The 9,789-nt window shown below is 38.2% G+C and overlaps 1 long non-coding RNA gene across 2 annotated transcripts in view; it reads left to right on the forward strand.

Annotated features, from left to right (window-relative positions):
* LOC139758079 (uncharacterized) overlaps nucleotides 1–9,789 on the forward strand; it is a 70,460-nt gene that overhangs the window by 58,583 nt on the left and 2,088 nt on the right. The window contains exons 1-2 of one of the 2 annotated variants that reach the window (XR_011714761.1): nucleotides 1,115–1,380; nucleotides 4,939–5,184. This is a non-coding gene — a long non-coding RNA (uncharacterized lncRNA). Of the gene's footprint in view, nucleotides 1–1,114; nucleotides 1,381–4,938; nucleotides 5,185–9,789 lie in introns of those variants that run through there. The other variant, XR_011714764.1, reaches the window with a different exon arrangement.

Below are 9,789 nucleotides of genomic sequence, written 5' to 3' on the forward strand. Positions count from 1 at the left end.
TATGAAGTTATTTTGGGAATATATATATATATATATATATATATATATATATATATATTGGAAAGGATCACAATTTTGCGCGTGATCAAGATATTCCTATGAGTCCACGGGGAAAATGAAACACGAAAAGTTCCCAAGTGCACTTTCGTGTAATAATCACATTATCAGGGGAGACACAAGAGAGAAATATAACAGTCAGTTGATATACATCGATGAGACGAAGCTAGGACGCCATTTGGTAAACATGTGTTTCATTTTCCCCGTGGACTCATAGGAATATATATATATATATATATATATATATATATATATATATATATATATATATATATATATATATATATATATATATATATATATATATATATATATATATATATATATATATATATATATATATATATATATATATATATATGTATATATATATATATATATATATATATATATATATATATATATATATATATATATATATATATATATATATATCCCACGAAGGCCCAGTCCTCTGTTCTTAACGCTACCTCGCTAACGCGGGAAATGGCGAATAGTTTATAAGAAAAAAGAAATATATATATGTATATATATATATATATATATATATATATATATATATATATATATATATATATATATATATTCAGAGAGCATGTTACAATACTTCTATCTGTCCTACCAGGGTTCAGCTAGACTGGCATTCTCTTCCTTTCGTCCTTTGATAAACATTTTCAGTCATGTCTGCAGGTACCTGTGGAGCTCAGATTACTTTCTACATTTTTCCTTTACATTTTAACTTTCATTCATGATGGCCTTTGATTGGAGCATGTTTTATCCGTGCCATATCGCTCACTATATATATAAAGGAATGCAGTTGATTCCATAAGCCTAAACCAGCATGCCGTAAAAAAAAAGATAGAGCTGCATCTAATGAGTTTACTTAAGTTACCATTCTAATCACAAGTTATCGAAATTACTAACGTCAAGTATATAACGACAATGACGAGTAGGAAGTGATTGGATGGTCCAACTGCTGGTCAGGGCTTATGGTTACCTAGCCTCGCCAACCTGGAGGACAAAGCCACTCTCATCAGTTTAACCTAGGCCTCGCAGGAGGCAGGTTATGTTCAGCTGGTGTGTGATGAATTATACCAAATGTCAGACTCCGGCACTGGTGCATGAGAAAACTTTAGTAATTCGGATTTACGTAAAGTGTAAAGCTAAATTATCGACGGAATGTTACACAAGATGAGCAAGTTTCATTGTGTTTTTTCATCAAGGGAGAGTCATTGTGGAAATGATAAATCTATATAAAGACATTGAATGAGCAATAATTCAGAGAACGTTTTGTTTGTACACTCATGGCTGGCTTCGTGAAAGGTAAACACTGACTTTAACCTTAATTTTTACATTTTTACTTTGACTTTTTCATAAATATTGAGCAATATCTTGAAACAACACTTCAGAGAGTACAATATGAACAAAGCTTTTGAAAGAGTGTTAGATAACAGGTAACCATGTACTGCGAGTGGTTTAAGGGCTTAACGATGCTTCGCTGTGATTGGCTTGAGGGTCTTACTTTACCGCGCAGTGATTGGCCTATGCGCCTTCATACGCTCATGGCTACACTAAGTTCTCTGGGAGCCTCAAATTTACTCTTAAAATCAGAGGTTGGTAGAAATATATGAGGATAGATAAGAAGGTATCGTGGCAGGTGGGAATAACATTGAAAGAATGGCAGAAATGGGTGGAAAATTCAGAAGCTTGGCACAATGGATGGAAGCTTCGGAATGATTGACACTAGTGGATGGAAGCTTCGGAATGGTTGCCAACAATGGATGGAAGCTTTGGAGTGGTTGACAGCAGTGAATGGAAACTTCGGAATGGTTGGCAGAATGGATGGAAGCTTCGGAGTGATTAACGCAGTCGATGCAAGCTTCGCAATGGTTGGCAACAATGAATGGAAGCTTCGGAATGGTTGGCACAGTGGATGCATGCTTCGGAATGGTTGGCAGCAGTGGATGCATGCTTCGGAATGGTTGGCAGCAGTCAAAGTACATCAGCAATAATTTGCCACTTGGTTAATTGTTTTTTCTTCAGCATAATTTGTCCTACGTTCTATGTCAGTTTTGTTTCCTGCATTTTACAGTTTTAGATGATGCACATCTGCAGCCGTCCCACAGGATAGTCAGGATGGTTTCGTTCAGCATATGTAAGGCCAACTTGGAAGTTAGGTTCTAGCACTCGGATAAATTTTACGGGTATTGTCGTTTCATACTGTGCATATTCTGTGGTTTTAATGAATAGTAAGAAAATACTGGAAAGGCAAAGTGCAAACGCAGCAGTGGGTAAAAGACTGGTTAAATGACAGTAGAACAGAAGAAATAATGGTATATTGTATGTTTGAGTGTGAGGTAATTGTTTCATTTTTGATATCGCTAAGATTTCTTTTTTGAGAAATTTGCTGAAGTACTGGAAATTTGTTGTTGATACACAAGAGGATGATGACAGACTTTGAGTGATGTGAAAAGTATATGATGATATATTGTTAGAATTTTATTTGTAGGCGACAAGGTATACTTTATATAGGATGGAAGGATGGTGGTGAAGACCAACTGCAGAAGAGGAGCAAATGAAGTGTACGCGGTCAGGTCTGGCAGCCCTGCTCGTATCCAGACTCATGTGCTTTACACTATCTTTTATATCAAAGTGAATGATATTATATGTGGTTACATTCTATAAGTGCAAAGATGAATGCCTAGTACCATTAGTTTGTGATTATAGAATAGATGTTATGTCAGACAGGGATTCTAACCCTACACTGCCGGTTAAAACTTTATATATATATATATATATATATATATATATATATATATATATATATATATATATATATATATATATATATATATATTGTGTTGGTAATGTTGATTTTGAGAAACAATTTGTGATTAAGAGTAAACTTGGGACAGCACTTTGGTTGAAGGAAGTTATAACGCATCGTTGTGATTAGTTGTTGGCCTTAACCTATTTTCTCTAACTCTCAGTTACCTGAAGACAGACAATGTAATTATGAGAAAGAGTAGAAAACAATGCTTGTCACTGCAGTTTAGACCGTTTGCCTTGTGGTAGGATAATAAATGTATGAAGAGACAATCTAAAGTTTGGAAGTATTAGACGTTCGCAAGGATTGGTAGCACTAGATGGACAACTCCAAGTAGTTGGCAGTAGTGTGCTGATTATTACGGAAGGGTTGGCAGCAATGGGCATGAAAGTATGGAAGGGTTGGCAGCAATGGTCTAAAAAGTACATAAAGTTGGCTGCAATGGGCTGAAAAGTACGGAAGAGTTGGCAGCGATGGACTAAATAGTGCGGAAAGGTTGGTAGCATTGGGCTGAACAGTGCGGAAGGTTTGGCATATGGACTAAAAACACTACTTTTTTCTATGTTGGAGGCTCCAGTCACGGACAAAAGTCCACATCAAGGCCGAGCCTTAACTGAAATATAGACAGGATTATGCAAGGGAAAAAGAGGAGACAAGGGAAAGTATTTACGAAGTTTGGAGCAGTGGCAACAATTGGCTCAATAGTGTGTAAGGTTGCCATCAGTGGCCGGACATCTCGGTAGTAGTAGCAGGAGTGAGTATAACAATGGTTCCCAGTCTGTGGTCCAGGGGGAATTTCTTGGGTGGGTCATAGGGTCTGTGATATGTTCGGTATATGATCACGTCTGTATGGTGATAATTCTGCATATGAGTATATTAACCCGGTTGTTTTAGTGTTTATATTATTTCAATGGTTTGTTTAATTGTTTTCAAGGACATGAGTATATTCCTAAATGTACGCATTTTGCTGGTTGTCAAAATAAGATTTGTCACAAGTTCCTAAGAGACACTACAGTGCCAGTAAGGCTTTACACATTTTTTTCATCGCCATTAAGCCTGTTATATTTTACTCATCATTATATATATATATATATATATATATATATATATATATATATATATATATATATATATATATGTATATATATATATATATATGTATATATATATGTATATATATATATATATATATATATATATATATATATATATATATATATATATATACACACACACGCTAAGCCATATCATTCTCAATGACATCATCACCACCTTAGATACTTGTCAGTCACCACATCTACTTCCATACGTTGACTCCCCCTAAAAATGTCCCAGCGACCCTACTTTCTACTGCTACATCTCCATCATTCTCTGCCTGAGGAACGCACCACACTCGCTGCTGCGTATGATTCACAATCCTCACGCTGCCTTTGACTTCAGATGAAGAAATCAAAGATGACCTGAGGTATTGACTATGGACGTGTCTCGTTATGTTAATGTAAGTCAGAAAATCTCTTAGACAGATGCCGCACTCCCAATTGAACTGTCATATGCTAGCGTTACATGTCCCTCTGTACATAAGCCGTCTCCACAGCTGTGTTGACCTTTGATGTAGCATCATGAGTGCTTGAAGTGAACAGCCACTGAAGGTGTATTTTCTTCAGAAACGCTGACACTCAAAGGAAAGGTCAGGTTAGGGGTCATATTATATACAAACCCTTTTTTCCCCCAGTTTCTACAGTTTTGTGAACGTAACTATACTGATTAAAATGAATTATTGGAAAATAATGTTTGGTACCACAGTTCTAAACTACTTTCCGTTTTCTCTTTTAATCAGATATTAATGAAAATTAATTAATTTTCATTTTCTTCGGATTTGCGTTTCTTTTATTCCGCTAAGACAATACTAAATCATAGTTCATGGAATAATTTTTTTCCTCTTTGCAAACTTCCTTTTTAAGATAACCTCATTACAACAAAAAATAATCTATTCATATGAAAATATATAAAAATAAACCTATTAATGCTTATGTTCATGTTTCATAATTTTACAGATGAAGGAAACGACAACAGCTTACATAAAGCTGAAGGACGAAACGTATCAGTTGTCCAGCCACGGTGTAACCTGGCAGTAGGATGGCAGGGAAAGAGGGATGCACACACCGGTGATGTCATGGATCAGGTAGAGAGGGAAGCACAGATGGAATGTGGCGCCCACTGCCCCATTTGAGCACGACAAACGTAACCTGTCAATCGCTTCCTGAACCACATTATCAATGACTTGGAAGAAGGGTTTTCTGGTATGAGCAACATAGGATACTTCTGGAAATTATATTTTTCATTAACATTGTCGAAAAAAAATCATATGTTGAGAATTGTTGTACGTTATCATATTCACATTGAAAATTAGTGGACTGTAGATGTAAACTTCAGGATCTTTCAAAGGACAGTGAAACATATGAGATTAACTTCCAATTCCCCTTATCATAAAGTAGGTACTTTCAATTCTAGGCTCAATCAGTATCTAAAGAAGCACTAGGACATTCTAAAGTCAGTAAGAATGGTAACTCTCTCTCTCTCTCTCTCTCTCTCTCTCTCTCTCTCTCTCTCTCTCTCTCTCTCTCTCTCTCTCTCTCTCTCTCTCTCTCTCATATATATATATATATATATATATATATATATATATATATATATATATCCCTGGGGATAGGAGAGAAAGATTACCTCCCACGTATTCCCTGCGTGTCGTAGGCGACTAAAAGGGAAGGGAGCGGGAGGCTCCCCTCCCGTTTTTTATTTTGCCCAAAAAAGAAACAGAGAAGGGGGCCAAGTGAGGATATTCCCTCTAAGGCTCCGTCCTCTGTTCTTAACGCTACATCGCTGATGCGGGAAATGGCGAATATGTATGAAAAAAAAATATATATATATTTTTTTTTTTTTTTTTTTTGCTTTGTCGCTGTCTCCCGCGTTTGCGAGGTAGCGCAAGGAAACAGACAAAAGAAATGGCCCAACCCACCCCCATACACATACGTCCACACACGCAAATATACATACCTACACAGCTTTCCATGGTTTACCCCAGACGCTTCACATGCCCTGATTCAATCCACTGACAGCACGTCAACCCCGGTATACCACATCGATCCAATTCACTCTATTCCTTGCCCTCCTTTCACCCTCCTGCATGTTCAGGCCCCGATCACACAAAATCTTTTTCACTCCATCTTTCCACCTCCAATTTGGTCTCCCACTTCTCCTCGTTCCCTCCACCTCCGACACATATATCCTCTTGGTCAATCTTTCCTCACTCATTCTCTCCATGTGCCCAAACCATTTCAAAACACCCTCTTCTGCTCTCTCAACCACGCTCTTTTTATTTCCACACATCTCTCTTACCCTTACGTTACTTACTCGATCAAACCACCTCACACCACACATTGTCCTCAAACATCTAATTTCCAGCACATCCATCCTCCTGCGCACAACTCTATCGATAGCCCACGCCTCGCAACCATACAACATTGTTGGAACCACTATTCCTTCAAACATACCCATTTTTGCTTTCCGAGATAATGTTCTCGACTTCCAAACATTCTTCAAGGCTCCCAGGATTTTCGCCCCCTCCCCCACCCTATGATCCACTTCCGCTTCCATGGTTCCATCCGCTGCCAGATCCACTCCCAGATATCTAAAACACTTTACTTCCTTCAGTTTTTCTCCATTCAAACTTACCTCCCAGTTGACTTGACCCTCAACCCTACTGTACCTAATTACCTTGCTCTTATTCACATTTACTCTTAACTTTCTTCTTTCACACACTTTACCAAACTCAGTCACCAGCTTCTGCAGTTTCTCACATGAATCAGCCACCAGTGCTGTATCATCAGCAAACAACAGCTGACTCACCTCCCAAGCTCTCTCAACCACAACAGACTGTACACTTGCCCCTCTTTCCAAGACTCTTGCTTTCACCTTCCTAACAACCCCATCCATAAACAAATTAAACAACCATGGAGACATCACACACCCCTGCCGCAAACCTACATTCACTGAGAACCAATCACTTTCCTCTCTTCCTACACGTACACATGCCTTACATCCTCGATAAAAACTTTTCACTGCTTCTAACAACTTGCCTCCCACGCCATATATTCTTAATACCTTCCACAGAGCATCTCTATCAACTCTATCATATGCCTTCTCCAGATCCATAAATGCTACATACAAATCCATTTGCTTTTCTAAGTATTTCTCACATACATTCTTCAAAGCAAACACCTGATCCACACATCCTCTACCACTTCTGAAACCACACTGCTCTTCCCCAATCTGATGCTCTGTACATGCCTTCACCCTCTCAATCAATACCCTCCCATATGATTTACCAGGAATACTCAACAAACTTATACCTCTGTAATTTGAGCACTCACTCTTATCCCCTTTGCCTTTGTACAATGGCACTATGCACGCATTCCGCCAATCCTCAGGCCCCTCACCATGAGTCATACATACATTAAATAACCTTACCAACCAGTCAATAATACAGTCACCCCCTTTTTTAATAAATTCCACTGCAATACCATCCAAACCTGCTGCCTTGCCGGCTTTCATCTTCCGCAAAGCTTTTACTACCTCTTCTCTGTTTACCAAATCATTTTCCCTAACCCTCTCACTTTGCACACCACCTCGACCAAAACACCCTATATCTGCCACTCTATCATCAAACACATTCAACAAACCTTCAAAATACTCACTCCATCTCCTTCTCACATCACCACTACTTGTTATCACCTCCCCATTTGCGCCCTTCACTGAAGTTCCCATTTGCTCCCTTGTCTTACGCACTTTATTTACCTCCTTCCAGAACATCTTTTTATTCTCCCTAAAATTTAATGATACTCTCTCACCCCAACTCTCATTTGCCCTCTTTTTCACCTCTTGCACCTTTCTCTTGACCTCCTGTCTCTTTCTTTTATACATCTCCCACTCACTGCATTTTTTCCCTGCAAAAATCGTCCAAATGCCTCTCTCTTCTCTTTCACTAATAATCTTACTTCTTCATCCCACCACTCACTACCCTTTCTAATCAACCCACCTCCCACTCTTCTCATGCCACAAGCATCTTTTGCGCAATCCATCACTGATTCCCTAAATACATCCCATTCCTCCCCGACTCCCCTTACTTCCATTGTTCTCACCTTTTTCCATTCTGTACGCAGTCTCTCCTGGTACTTCCTCACACAAGTCTCTTTCCCAAGCTCACTTACTCTCACCACCCTCTTCACCCCAACATTCACTCTTCTTTTCTGAAAACCCATACAAATCTTCACCTTAGCCTCCACAAGATAATGATCAGACATCCCTCCAGTTGCACCTCTCAGCACATTAACATCCAAAAGTCTCTCTTTCGCGCGCCTGTCAATTAACACGTAATCCAATAACGCTCTCTGGCCATCTCTCCTTCTTACATGCGTATACTTATGTATATCTCGCTTTTTAAACCAGGTATTCCCAATCACCAGTCCTTTTTCAGCACATAAATCTACAAGCTCTTAACCATTTCCATTTACAACACTGAACACCCCATGTATACCAATTATTCCCTCAACTGCCACATTACTCACCTTTGCATTCAAATCACCCATCACTATAACCCGGTCTCGTGCATCAAAACCACTAACACACTCATTCAGCTGCTCCCAAAACACTTGCCTCTCATGATCTTTCTTCTCATGCCCAGGTGCATATGCACCAATAATCACCCATCTCTCTCCATCAACTTTCAGTTTTACCCATATTAATTGAGAATTTACTTTCTTACATTCTATCACATACTCCCACAACTCCTGTTTCAGGAGTACTGCTACTCCTTCCCTTGCTCTTGTCCTCTCACTAACCCCTGACTTTACTCCCAAGACATTCCCAAACCACTCTTCCCCTTTACCTTGAGCTTCGTTTCACTCAGAGCCAAAACATCCAGGTTCCTTTCCTCAAACATACTACCTATATCTCCTTTTTTCACTTCTTGGTTACATCCACACACATTTAGACACCCCAGTCTGAGTCTTCGAGGAGGATGAGCACTCCCCGCCGTGACTCCTTCTTCTGTTTCCCATTTTAGAAAGTTAGAAAAATACAATATATATATATATATATATATATATATATATATATATATATATATATATATATATATATATATGTATGTATATATATATTTTAAACTATTCGCCATTTCCCGCGTTAGCGAGGTAGCGTTAAGAACAGAGGACTGGGCCTTTTTTGGAATATCCTCACCTGGCCCCCTCTGTTCCTTCTTTTGGAAAATCAAAAAAAAAAAAAAAAAACGAGAGGGGAGGATTCCCCCGCTCCCTCCCCTTTTAGTCGCCTTCTACGACACTCAGGGAATACGTGGGAAGTATTCTTAATCCCCTATCCCCAGGGATATATATATATATATATATATATATATATATATATATATATATATATATATATATATATATATTGGAAAGGATCGCAATTTTGCGCGTGATCAAGATACTCCTATGAGTCCACGGGGAAAATGAAACACGAAAAGTTCCCAAGTGCACTTTCGTGTAATAATCACATCATCAGATGTGATTATTACACGAAAGTGCACTTGGGAACTTTTCGTGTTTCATTTTCCCCGTGGACTCATAGAAAATATATATATATATATATATATATATATATATATATATATATATATATATATATATATATATATATATATATATATATATATATATGGTCCCAAAGATAAAAACTCGCAAAGATGTATGTCTCAGACCAATCATATCTGTCAATTCTGGTTATAAATCATCCAAATGCTTAGCTAGACACCTGAGCCATGTTCAGGAAAAAATCTCTGTCGCATGCGA

The sequence above is a fragment of the Panulirus ornatus genome, chromosome 1 (genome assembly GCF_036320965.1).
Source record: "Panulirus ornatus isolate Po-2019 chromosome 1, ASM3632096v1, whole genome shotgun sequence".
In the NCBI taxonomy this organism is placed as follows: Eukaryota; Metazoa; Arthropoda; class Malacostraca; order Decapoda; family Palinuridae; genus Panulirus; species Panulirus ornatus.